The sequence below is a fragment of the Chlorocebus sabaeus genome, chromosome 15 (assembly GCF_047675955.1).
Source record: "Chlorocebus sabaeus isolate Y175 chromosome 15, mChlSab1.0.hap1, whole genome shotgun sequence".
Taxonomy (NCBI): Eukaryota; Metazoa; Chordata; class Mammalia; order Primates; family Cercopithecidae; genus Chlorocebus; species Chlorocebus sabaeus.
In genome coordinates, this window is record NC_132918.1 from 79203799 (window position 1) to 79215330 (window position 11532).

An 11532-nucleotide genomic window follows, 5' to 3' on the forward strand; every position below is an offset into this window, starting at 1 on the left:
GGAGGGGACACACATTCAAATCATAGCAGTGGCATATTAGTGATGAATTCTATCCCCCTGTTATTGCTGAGCAGGCTTAGGCAAGACCTCTTCAGTCTGCCTTGGTGATCTTTCTGCCCCTCAGAATGTTCTTACCCATCCCATCCTCATGTCCTCTCTCCTCCCTACCTTGTCAGTCAGTGCTCCTCAGGGTAGCCAGTAGGGACAGTAGCTGCCCTACCTGAGGTGGAGAGGCTGAATGTATGTGACAAATGCATTCTGGGACATTTCCTGTCTCCTCTTCCTTCTAGGTCTCCAAATTCCCCATAACAAACAGGAATTGAGTAGATTGAGAGTGAATCTCTGTGGCATCACAACAAATGTAGAAAATACTGTTTAAAAAATAAATTACCTGGATTGACCTTTTAGATGTTCTTGATATTTTGGGCCTGTGGTTCTGGAAACTCTAAGTGTTTCATTTAATCATCTTAATTTACTTAACAGTATTTACTATTTTAAACAAAAGACTTTGTGAAAGAGAGTCTAGCCTTTCCCCCTGGACCCGGAGAGACAAAAATATCATGTTTTCCTCTGGCAAGTCAGTCAAAATCAAATCTTGCATCAATGAACAGATTTCAGAGCCTCTGATTTCCACTTCTAGAAGAAGTGATCTATGAGAGTGTCCTTGTTCAGAAACAAGGTAAAATGATTCGTGTTTATATGAAACAATCTAGTAAATTGTATGGATGCTTTCTTCATTTTGTTTTATGATAAAATTAAGTCATTTTCTCCCTTCATAAGACATTTTCCTTTGTAGCTTCAATCATCATAGTGAAGTTCAATGAACAACATCAAAATGATCATCATTTGAAAAAAAATCATCATTTGAAAATGTTCATTAGTCAACCTATTGTTCCAAGAAGCAAGATTTAAACATATTTTTTCTTTCTCTTTCTTTCCCTGTCACGTCCTTTGTGCTTCTTGGTATAGATTTCGAATTTGGTGAAAACCCATCACCTTCTAAGTTATCATGAAATAAAAAGCCAGAACAATGTACAACATCGAGCAGTCAGGTGCATCAGTTGCATTTTCCTTGGTTGTGAGTCTCTTGATCCTTTGTTATCTCTGTGGCTGGGGAAATTGTACCTTGAATGTTCGTGGGTTAGCTGCAAAAGGTGGAGGAAAAGTTTTATTTTCATTCCTTCAGGTTTCCTTGTAGTATGACTTTCACATTTATGGACCATGCCCACCAGAGACCTTGTATGCATTAATCGTGGGTTAAGTCTCTTAGTGGGCACATTTGTACGTGTGGCTGACATAAAAGGAATGAATCAAATTTCATCTCTATGCCTAGTTTGGGTAGCATATGACTCATTTTCATGGCCCTAGAACTAAAACGTGGTAGTTAAAACAATAAAGTGATATTTATAGGGTAATTTTGATCAAGCCTGTCATAATTTTCTTTCCTGGGTAAGTCTGTATGTCCTTTGTTACAGCTCTAATTACACTGACAGCTTTTCAGAAGGAATGTTAGGGTAGAGGTTATTTAAACATAAAACCGAAGGTTTGACATCAGTTAAGAATGAATGATTTTTATTTCCTAACATGTATTTTAACGTAACAAAAACTTACTAGCTTATTTTCCTCCCCAAATACTGTCATTATTCTTATTTTATTGTATCATTTTTTAAAAATCATTGAGGCAGAAGAAGAATTGTGCTGGTCTCCCTTCCTCCTACCCAGGCACCCAGCAGCCTTAAACATTATTCCTCTGTTAAAATATGAAACAATGGTGCATTGTTCATCTCACTTCTGAGTGGGCTCCTTCATGAAACCCTGTAGCTGCAGGCCTCTTTCCATTTACAAATTTATAGAGTTCCTCCAGTGACTTGGCTCTTTCCACATCACTCCAGGGATCTCTATTAACTTAACACTCTAAAAATAACACTGCAGAATTGCTGAACGGGCGAGGGAGACCAGTAGGGCTGGGGGGGAGCTAAATATTGCTTGCATTGATCAGGAACTTGGGCCCTGCTCCCATGACACTTACTGTTTGACACCAAAGCTCATTAAGAACGTGTTTGCGCATCTGCAGGCTTGAGAGGCAGGGGAGTGCATCGGGCCCAGGAGTGCGGGTTGAGGAAGTGAGGATGCTGTTGCCAGTCACAGAGGTCTTTTCCTACCAACCTAGGGACTCCTTTCCTTCTGAATTAATGCAGCTTTTGTGTGAGTCTGGACTAGAACTGTCTTCCCTTCTGGCAAAGGTTCTTAGGTGAAAATAAAGCCAACTCTCACCTTGACTTTAATTCTAAACTCAGTTGTAAACATTTTTTTTGTACAGAGTGTAATTGTCTCATCAAATAGTAGATACGAGCATGTTTTACTTGTATAAGGCTGAGTAGCCTATAGAAATAATTCAGGTTCTGAAGTCTTAAGTATAGCATTTCAGTCCTGTGTCTACGTTAGCTGTGCTGCACTGAGCTACTTATTGAACCTCCTCCAGCCTCAGATTCCCTATTTACAAAATAAGAATTTAATTGAAATTAATGCCTTTCTCACAGGATGATTGAGAATTCAGATGGGATAGAATTGAAAGTGTTTAGATAAATGTAAAAGCCGTAGTTAGTATTCTCCAAATATCTGCAGCATTAAGTTGAGCCAAATGAAATGCCAATGGTGAACCAATTTCTTCCTACAAAAGTGGCAGTTTCATGTGGTTCAACCAAATATATTAATAGGAGTTTTGGAACGTCTTTCTCATCTTACTTCTTTAAATTATCCCTGTGAGACAGAAAGATTATAAGCAACCTTATTTTAGCACCTGGGGAAATCAAAGTTTCAAAGGTTACTTGTACCAGGTTGTATAAAATCTGTGAGTGAACCTGTTTTTCCATTACTCAGTCTGTGGTTTCTTGCCTTTGCCCTGCACTTTAACGGCCTAATCTGAAAACGAGAAGCTAGAGAAAGATTATGACAAAACCACCTTCCCCAGGAGTTGAGCAGAGTGTAATACAGGAGGTCACAGCTTCTATACCAAATACCGACATTAAGGAACGGTTCTCCTGTTAAGCACGCTTTGTTGGGCTGGGGCTGACTTTCCTAAAGCGATGACACTTTCAGGGGCTGAGTGAACCTCTGTGGGGCTGCTGCATATTAGTTCCTTCTATTTATTGTACCCCAGAATCACCAACATGGGCAACTCAGAGCCGGCCTGGAGATCGGAGGATCTAACTGCGATGGGATGTAGCTGGTCTGCGTTGGAGTATGCTCCCATTCTGGGCTTGTCTCTGGCCCTGGCAGGTTTTCTCAACATCAGCACTATGGACATTTCGGGTCAGACAATTCTTTGCTGTGGCGGTTGTCCTGCGCATTGTAGGATGTTTAGCAGCATTCCTGGCTTCTACCCACTAGATGCCAGTAGCATGCTCTCCATTGTGACAACCCACGTCTCTAGACATTGTTAAATTGTCCACCAGAGGGGCAAAATCACTGCTAGTTGAGAACCACTGGGCCCAGGAGACCTCAGAGTGGGAGAGTGAGGGGTTGGGCTAGGCTGGACTAATGGTGACGTATTTCAAGACATTTACCAACTTGTCTGACGAGCTTCAACACACCTGAGGGAATTGCATTTCCTTTTCTCCTACCTTCTCATGAAAAGTGGTGCGATTAGATAAGAGATGAGTCATATTTGGGGATATTGTTAGTTGCAGATGAGTAGGAAGAGAGGTATGGAGTTGCCTAGGCCCTTAGATAGGAAGAAAAGCAGTCTAACTGAGGACCAGGTTCTCTCAATTTCCTGGCAAAAACATCTGTCTTCTTGTTTTTCTAGTTAATTATGGATTTTCATGAGCTCACCCAGCTAATCAAGTTTAATGACACTAGACCCAAATCACATTATTGTTATTTTTCAGAGCTGTGTTGGAACTGTGCCGCATTAACCTGCCAGCAGCCTGGAGACAACAGCAGCCACTCAAACGCTGGAGAAGCAATGCTTTTATTAGCAGCACAAACAGCCCTTTCATAACATGTCACCACTGAGATGATGAAGACAGAATAAAAGCAACAGAAAAAGGGAATTTTCCATAAAGAACACTTTAGGAGCTTTATTACAAAGTAGAAACTTTATTGCAGGATGGGCAATGGGACATGTGTCCTGTATTTACTACCACTTCCAATATAACTTTTGGTTTGGAGAGACAGAGAAAAAGATACGTAAAACGTTGATATTGCTCCTTCATTTCCATGTCACTGATGACAGCTTGACACAAGGAATTCTCAAAAGGCTGATTGTGACCCACCTTTGTGGGTCACATGCTGTTTGTGACTCTGTTCATACCCTCTTTTCTCGTCCTCAGGAATTTCTGGTGTAGAATGGACACAGTTGCCAGTCTTGCAATAGCCTCTGGACCCCACTTTCACCTCAGGTAAATAAAAAATATTGTGTATTCAGCAAAAAAAAAAAAAAAAAAAAAAAAAAAAAAAAGTGTTATTTGCCATTGTACTTTATATCACCTGGAGAAAAATTCATCACATTTTTCCGTTTAACATTTCATTTGGTCTGGATACCAAACCAACAGGTTTTTTTTTTTTTTTTTCTTTCTTTCTTTCTTTTTTGGTTGGGGGGATATATTTAAAAAAGTGATGAAAAGAATTTTCTCAATTCTGCTGCTGAAGTGTCCTCTTTAGATCTTTGCACTGCTTTCAACACTTCAAATGGAGTATCCACATTTCATAATTCAATCACTCTCTTCTGAGGGGCAGTCTGTAATTCACTTCTGGGCCTCTGATGTTGCTTTGTAGATTCTTGCACCTAACAAACGAATCAGAATTTACTCTTTTCTCTACAAGTGAGAGACTTCTACTTGTTAGTACACCATGTCACAAAGATTTGCATGAGATTCCCGAATCTCATTATGAAAAGGCCAGGTTATTTGGGCACACGTAAAAGCAATGGGTTGGACTGCTTGAGTTTTGGAGTCAGATTGATCTGGATTTGAATCCTGGGCCCATCACTTTTTAGCTGTGTGACACTGGGCAAGTTACTTTGCCTTTTAAAGCTTTAGTTTCCTTATCTGTAAAATTGATGTGATAACAACAATGACAACAGTTAGATCATAATGTGTTTGTGAGGATAGAGTGAGGTAGTACATGTAAACTGTGAAGCAGAATGCCTAGATATAGTAAGTGCTCATTTGGTGTTAGGAAATGAGGGTGTAATTATTTCCAAGATGGGATTAGTCCTGTGACATTTGCCTAATTTGGTAAATTAAGCTGCCCTCCTCAATTAGTTCCTCACTATAACTATTAAGATCTCTTTGTCAAACCACGGTTCTCAGGTCTGCTTGAATATGTTTTAGGATAGTTAATGGCCAGAAGACTTCCCACAGAAACATTGTTGCTCATTTCTTAGGAAAGCAGAAGAGGATTATAAATAACAAGCAATAAAGACAGCAAATGTATGCTCCAAAAGTGAGGAAAAATCAGTCCTAGGGGAAGTCCTCTGAACTTTATTGCAAAAGATAGGAAAGAGACAATTGGAAATGTGGGAATAATCATAGCGCTTAAAAAAAATCATTGTTACTGCAGAACTAATTGGAGTTCATTGTGGTAAAGACGCATTTCTGGCTGTATTTATTTAAAGATGGTGAGCAGAATCAAGAAGGAAGAGAAGGTATTTTTAATAAGAAATCAAGGTACTGAAAATTCTGAAACTAACAAAACAAACTAAAAACAAGACTCAAACAAGCAGGATTCACTCATGCAGGGAGATTTTACAATGATGGCTTAAGGATCAAAATAAACGGATTAGGAACTAAAGAATTGGGAAAATAAAGCAAGAGCCTTTTATGGAGGTCCTTAGACCACTTTTTTCCCCCCGTTATCCTAGATTACAGCCATGTTCTGCAACCAATGAGGTCACTGTGAAATTTCCGGTGTTCAGTGAGGTTTCAGGTCTCATAGAGCTACTGTTGGAGAGACAACAGACAGGAGAGGTGGTGGCTAAATAGAGGTTACCTGGAGGTTGCTAGAATGATTCTTTGCTGCTTTGGGGTGAGGTACTGGGATGAGGTGGAGGTGCGTGTAGTTGAGGGAGCAGAAGATGGAAAGGGGTTAAGGGAAGGTAAATATTAAGTACCTCTTATGTTCTAATGGCTTTTGCATAGACTTGGCTATATAATCCCATAACAGTCCCGAAGAGATGATGGGACTATCCTTATTTTGCAGGTGAGCTTAATGTTTTGAGAGGTCTAGCAATTTGCCAGAGGTTACTTAGCTAGTAAGTGGTGGAGCAGAGATTGGAACCCAGGTCTGTCTGACTTCAAAGCCCATGAAAAATGGAGTCCTTGTAAGTTTTTTTCTCTTCCCCCTCAAAGAAAAATTATTGAAAAGAAATAAATATATTAAAATGGAGGAATTATGGTATAAGAGTGTCCAAGCATTGAGTTTCATGCTGTTATGCTAAGGGTGAAGAGAGACAAAAAGATAATTTGAGCAATTTATCAAGCACTCTTTTCCCTAACAACAACTAATAAAAAAAAATAAGACAAAATAACAGCAACAACAAAAAATAACAGAACGTTGTCCCCAAAGTACTGTGGATACAGATGAAAAGGTATAGATTGGGAGACTGAGTCTATATTTTGACCAGTTTCAGTTTTTCTAGGTTTGGATCATCAACTCTAGCAATCATGGCAGAAGCATTTATGAAATGAGAATATTGAAAGATGGAATCATGGCAGACGTAATGACAGGTTTTGATAAATGGGAAAGATATTGAAAACTGAAAATGGATATCTGTTGGAAGAGATTTTAATTTTCTGGTAAAATAATGGAGCAAGTACCAGGAGAAAAGAAATCTGTAGTCGGAGGATAATATGGAGGATAATAGAATCATGAGCAATGAACAGTTCAGGTCTGTAAACAAAGCATCATGCCAAAAAACCCCCCGATAGCTTCCCACTGACGGAATTATAGAATTAATGGATTAAAGGAAAAAATAAATTTAATATATTTGGGTTTTTGGTAACCCACAAGATAGAGGTAGAGAAAAACCAGGGTAATTAAATATAACAGTATAGCAAAGTCTTTGACACTAGGTTAGACTGGATTTTTCTTTTAAAAAGTTACTTTAGTTAGACTAGATTTTGCTAGAATTGCTGTGAACATGACTGAAGGTAGCTATTTCAACAGATATTGAATATGATAAATGATCATGATATTTAAAAACAAACTAACCCCCCAAACAAACAAAACTACATTGGGAATATTGCAAACTAAAAAGAAAACGTTCTCTTTTTGGTTTAACCCCAGATGGATTGTTTCCTGTTTAAAGGGGCTCTTATGAAAGACACCTTTGTTTTTTGACTTTGCTCTTATGATGATATGATAATGCATCCCTGCTCCCTTTGCTTGGGAAACATTCAAAGGTTCTACTCATCTGCTAAGAATCCCACAGGAAGAGATGCATAGAGGCCTTGGATGGTGCAGTTAGAGCTCAGACTGCAGTCTTGAAACAAAATGGTGACTGACAAAAGTTTTCAATAGTGATTTTTAAAGGATATTTCTGTATTTTGATATGTAAGGGGGGTAACAGACATAATTACGTGGAAAAACAATTGTCTGTTCTCTATCATAAAACAGAATGAAGAAAGTGTGTCAATAAATAATCTCTGGGGAAGAGAAGTAATCTTTGTTAAGTATTTAATATGTGATTGGTGCCTACAGAATCTTAGGGAAGCATATTCACTGTATGAACCCTTCAGCTTTAATGGAAGAAGACTTGGGAGGGCTCAAGTCCAGTTCTAAGAAACACACTTATTATTATTATTATTATTATTATTTATTGTGGTAAAGAATACATAACATAAAATTTACCATTATAGCTATTTTAAGTGGACAATTCAGTGGCATTAAGTACATTCACATGGTTGTGCAGCTATCATCACTATCCATTTCTAGAAGTTTTTCATTATCTCAAACTATTCTCTCAGTAAAACATCGTGCTAGGCATTTGGGTGACACAGAATTGAATAACATACAGGTCCTGTTTTCAAGGAGCTTTTTTCTTTTTTATTTATTTTTATTTTTTTTGAGACGGAGTCTTGCTCTGTTGCCCGGGCTGGAGTGCAGTGGCCGGATCTCAGCTCACTGCAAGCTCCGCCTCCCGGGTTCACGCCATTCTCCTGCCTCAGCCTCCCGAGTAGCGGGGACTACAGGCGCCCGCCACCTCGCCCGGCTAGTTTTTTGTGTTTTTAGTAGAGACGGGGTTTCACTGTGTTAGCCAGGATGGTCTCGATCTCCTGACCTCGTGATCCGCCCGTCTCGGCCTCCCAAAGTGCTGGGATTACAGGCTTGAGCCACCGCGCCCGGCCAAGGAGCTTTTTTCTATGTCGGACAAAGATTGACTCAGCAATGTGTCTTACAAAGCCTCATACTTGGAGTGATGCAACTTTTTTGCACTCAGGGCCAGGAACTTGCCAGTATTCCTTTTTGTGATCTACAGATCTGCAGGTGGAGGACACAAAAGTAGAAGGAGATGTTTTTGCACAGCATGTCAGCTCAAACTTCTACCTTTTCGTGCCTCTCAGTGTGCTCATTTAGAGCCAGCTTATTCTGCCTTGTGAGAGCTAATCATGTGTTATCTCTTCACAACTACTTGTTTGGTGACATCACATCAGTAGTTTGCAATTGGTCATAATGAGACCATTTACACCACAAAAGTCAGCAAACACTACAAGTCAGAGTCTCTCTGTTCCCCAACCCCCAATCAGTACCGTACTGGGTACGAGTTGTTTCAAGGATGAAATGAAATTAAGAGATTAGTAGTCAATTTGTCAATACAAGGCAGTTTTAGTTTTTGGTTTCTGAAGGCTGGTGCCACAGCCTGGTGTTTCCAAGATTTCTCAGACCGTTTTCCAGATTGCTTTATGGAAGTTGTTCTTACTTTTCAAGGGAAGCTTTTCACTAACTTTTTGACTCCACTTGTTTCTTCTCTGAAAACTTCTAGTCATCCCAGTGATCAGGGAGGGATCTGAAGCTCCATTAGCAATGATAAGCATTTACCTTACCCACATTTTGACAAATCTCAGATTCTGTTGAATTTTCTTCATCACATGTACATGAAAGCTGACATGAAGATTATGTGGGCATCCATTAGAGTTATTTAAAATGTGAAGAATTGTCCTTATGATGAACTTTTTAGTAGACAAGAGTAACACTTTTGTAGGAGAAATTGGGTAGGCAAATATGCAAACAACAGCAGCAGCAACAATGACTACACTACTTACAAAGCTGAAAATTTCCCTCATCATGATTATTACTAATTTCTTTTTCTTTTTTTTTTTTTTTTTTGAGACGGAGTCTCACTCTGTTGCCCAGGCTGGAGTACAGTGGCCGGATCTCAGTTCACTGCAAGCTCCACCTCCCGGGTTTACGCCATTCTCCTGCCTCAGCCTCCCGAGTAGTTGGGACTACAGGCGCCCGCCACCTCGCCTGGCTAGTTTTTTGTATTTTTTAGTAGAGACGGGGTTTCACCGTGTTAGCCAGGATGGTCTCGATCTCCTGACCTCGTGATCCGCCTGTCTCGGCCTCCCAAAGTGCTGGGATTACAGGCTTAAGCCACCGCGCCAGGCCGATTATTATTAATTTCTAAGCATGTGTAGTTAGGAGAACATGGACTTTTCTCTGGAGGGTTCTCTAGTAGGGGTAGTCTGGTTAGGAAACTTTCTATGGCCTCTCACGCACACACACACACCTCTTACACACACACACTCACACACACACACATGTGTGGATGGTGGCAGGGACAATGTGGTGGATCCCAGGGGCAGCATTACCTTAGTAATTTTCCGGAAACACTCAGCTCTCAGACACAGAACTGCAGTTTACAGGAAGCTATCCATCTCCCTCAAAACGGTTCAGAAAAGGAATCCATTTTCTTTAATATAAATCCTCTTTGTCTTGAGATGTATAAATCATCCCTTCGAAAGAAGCCCTTTGAGGTATCAATTCAAGGCATTCTCTCAAAACATCATCCCTCAGCGCAGCCCTTCCATGGAAACTAATCCTTTGTGGCTGCCAAAAGGCAAAATTCATCCTACTTTTCACTGAATTTCCCATCTAAAGCCCTCTGTTGTCATCCTAGCAATTAGGATGGCATATCAGGGTCAGAATGACCTTAGCCAGGTGTAGTTACCTGGATATGAAGAAGAGCAGAGATGAGAGTCTGTCTGGCACGGTAATTTCAAATTCATGACTCTCTTAATAATGAACATGCTTATTAAGTATCTCTTTATGGGAGAGCGAAGCTGTTGCACACGCTCTTGTCAGCCCATGACTGGGTCGCTTACTCATCCTTGGGTAGCTTTGGAAGTGAAAGATAATGTCAAGGCCATCTCTGTACACAGTCTGATTTTTGGGACATAGCAAATGATAATGGTGCCCTTTTCAGATGCCCTAGGCTCCACCTTACCAGTCTGGTTTGCTCATGTCCAGGTGCTGTGGGTGCTGTGGCTAGTGGTTCCCAGTAGCTGCCTTCTTTTGAGTACTGTTCTCAGGTGACTGCAGCCACCTTACCTGGGGATGTCTGAGAATCACACCCACTTCCATGATTAATGCCAGAGCAACATGTAGTCATCACTGCTGGTTGGGGCTGGATGAGAGGGAGTTTACAAAACCCTGCTCTCTTACAGCAAAACAGGACAGATCCAAGGTGCAATTTATGCTCCAGAGCTCCCTATGAGATCAGGTTGAGGCAAGATTTCACCTGAAGGTCTCATCCTTGTGTAGTTTCTGCCTCACCTCTGTCCTATTCTCTTACTCCTTTATAGATTTCTTCTGAGAACACTGCCTCAATAAATCACTTGGACACAAATCCTTGTCTCAGTCCCTGCTTTTAGGAAATTTAACTTAAACAGGTCCAACTCAAGCTGATACAAAGACATTGCAGGCAGTTATTTGTTCTCAGAGTGAGGAAGCTGTAGTGTGGTCCTGAAGTGCAGTTTAAATGTAACCCTAAGGACAACTGCAACCTCTGTGGTCTTGATGACTACTAATTTTGTGCATAATACACTTACTTGAAGCCTTGGGCTGAAATCTATGGTTGTTTGCATTAGATGTGAATTGGAAATTTCCAAGGAATGACATCTACTTTGGGCATTCTACACTGTCCTGGTTCACTGGATGGATTTCTCTCGGGCATAAGAAGATATCTTGCTGTGAGTTTGCTGTTTAATTGGGCAATGAGAAAAACACACAGAAATGAGGAAGACTGTGGAAACTGCTTAATGAAAGTGCCCACAGCATGTACACCGGGTAGACATTTTGAGACTTGAGAAATTACTTTGGGTTGCATGTAGCAAGGGAGAAGTTTTGACAAGTGGATTTGAATTGGGCCTAGGAGAATGAGTGGAGGACTTTATAAAGGGAGAGACTGTTGGCTTAAGGCTGGAAAAGATTTTGAGCCCTCCTGACACAGCATTTGCTACCAAACAGGGAAATAGTGAGGTGTAATTCACATTCCCTTTACTACAGCGGGCCCACAAAGAGGGGTGC

The 11532-nt window shown here is 40.5% G+C and overlaps 1 long non-coding RNA gene across 1 annotated transcript; it reads right to left on the reverse strand.

Annotated features, from left to right (window-relative positions):
* Positions 1 to 4081: 4081 nt before the first annotated feature.
* On the reverse strand, positions 4082 to 10834 carry LOC103241853 (uncharacterized). Its single transcript, XR_005241940.2, has 2 exons — positions 9816 to 10834; positions 4082 to 4789 (listed from the first exon to the last, which is right to left on the reverse strand). It is a non-coding gene; the product is annotated as an uncharacterized lncRNA (long non-coding RNA).
* Positions 10835 to 11532: the final 698 nt, after the last annotated feature.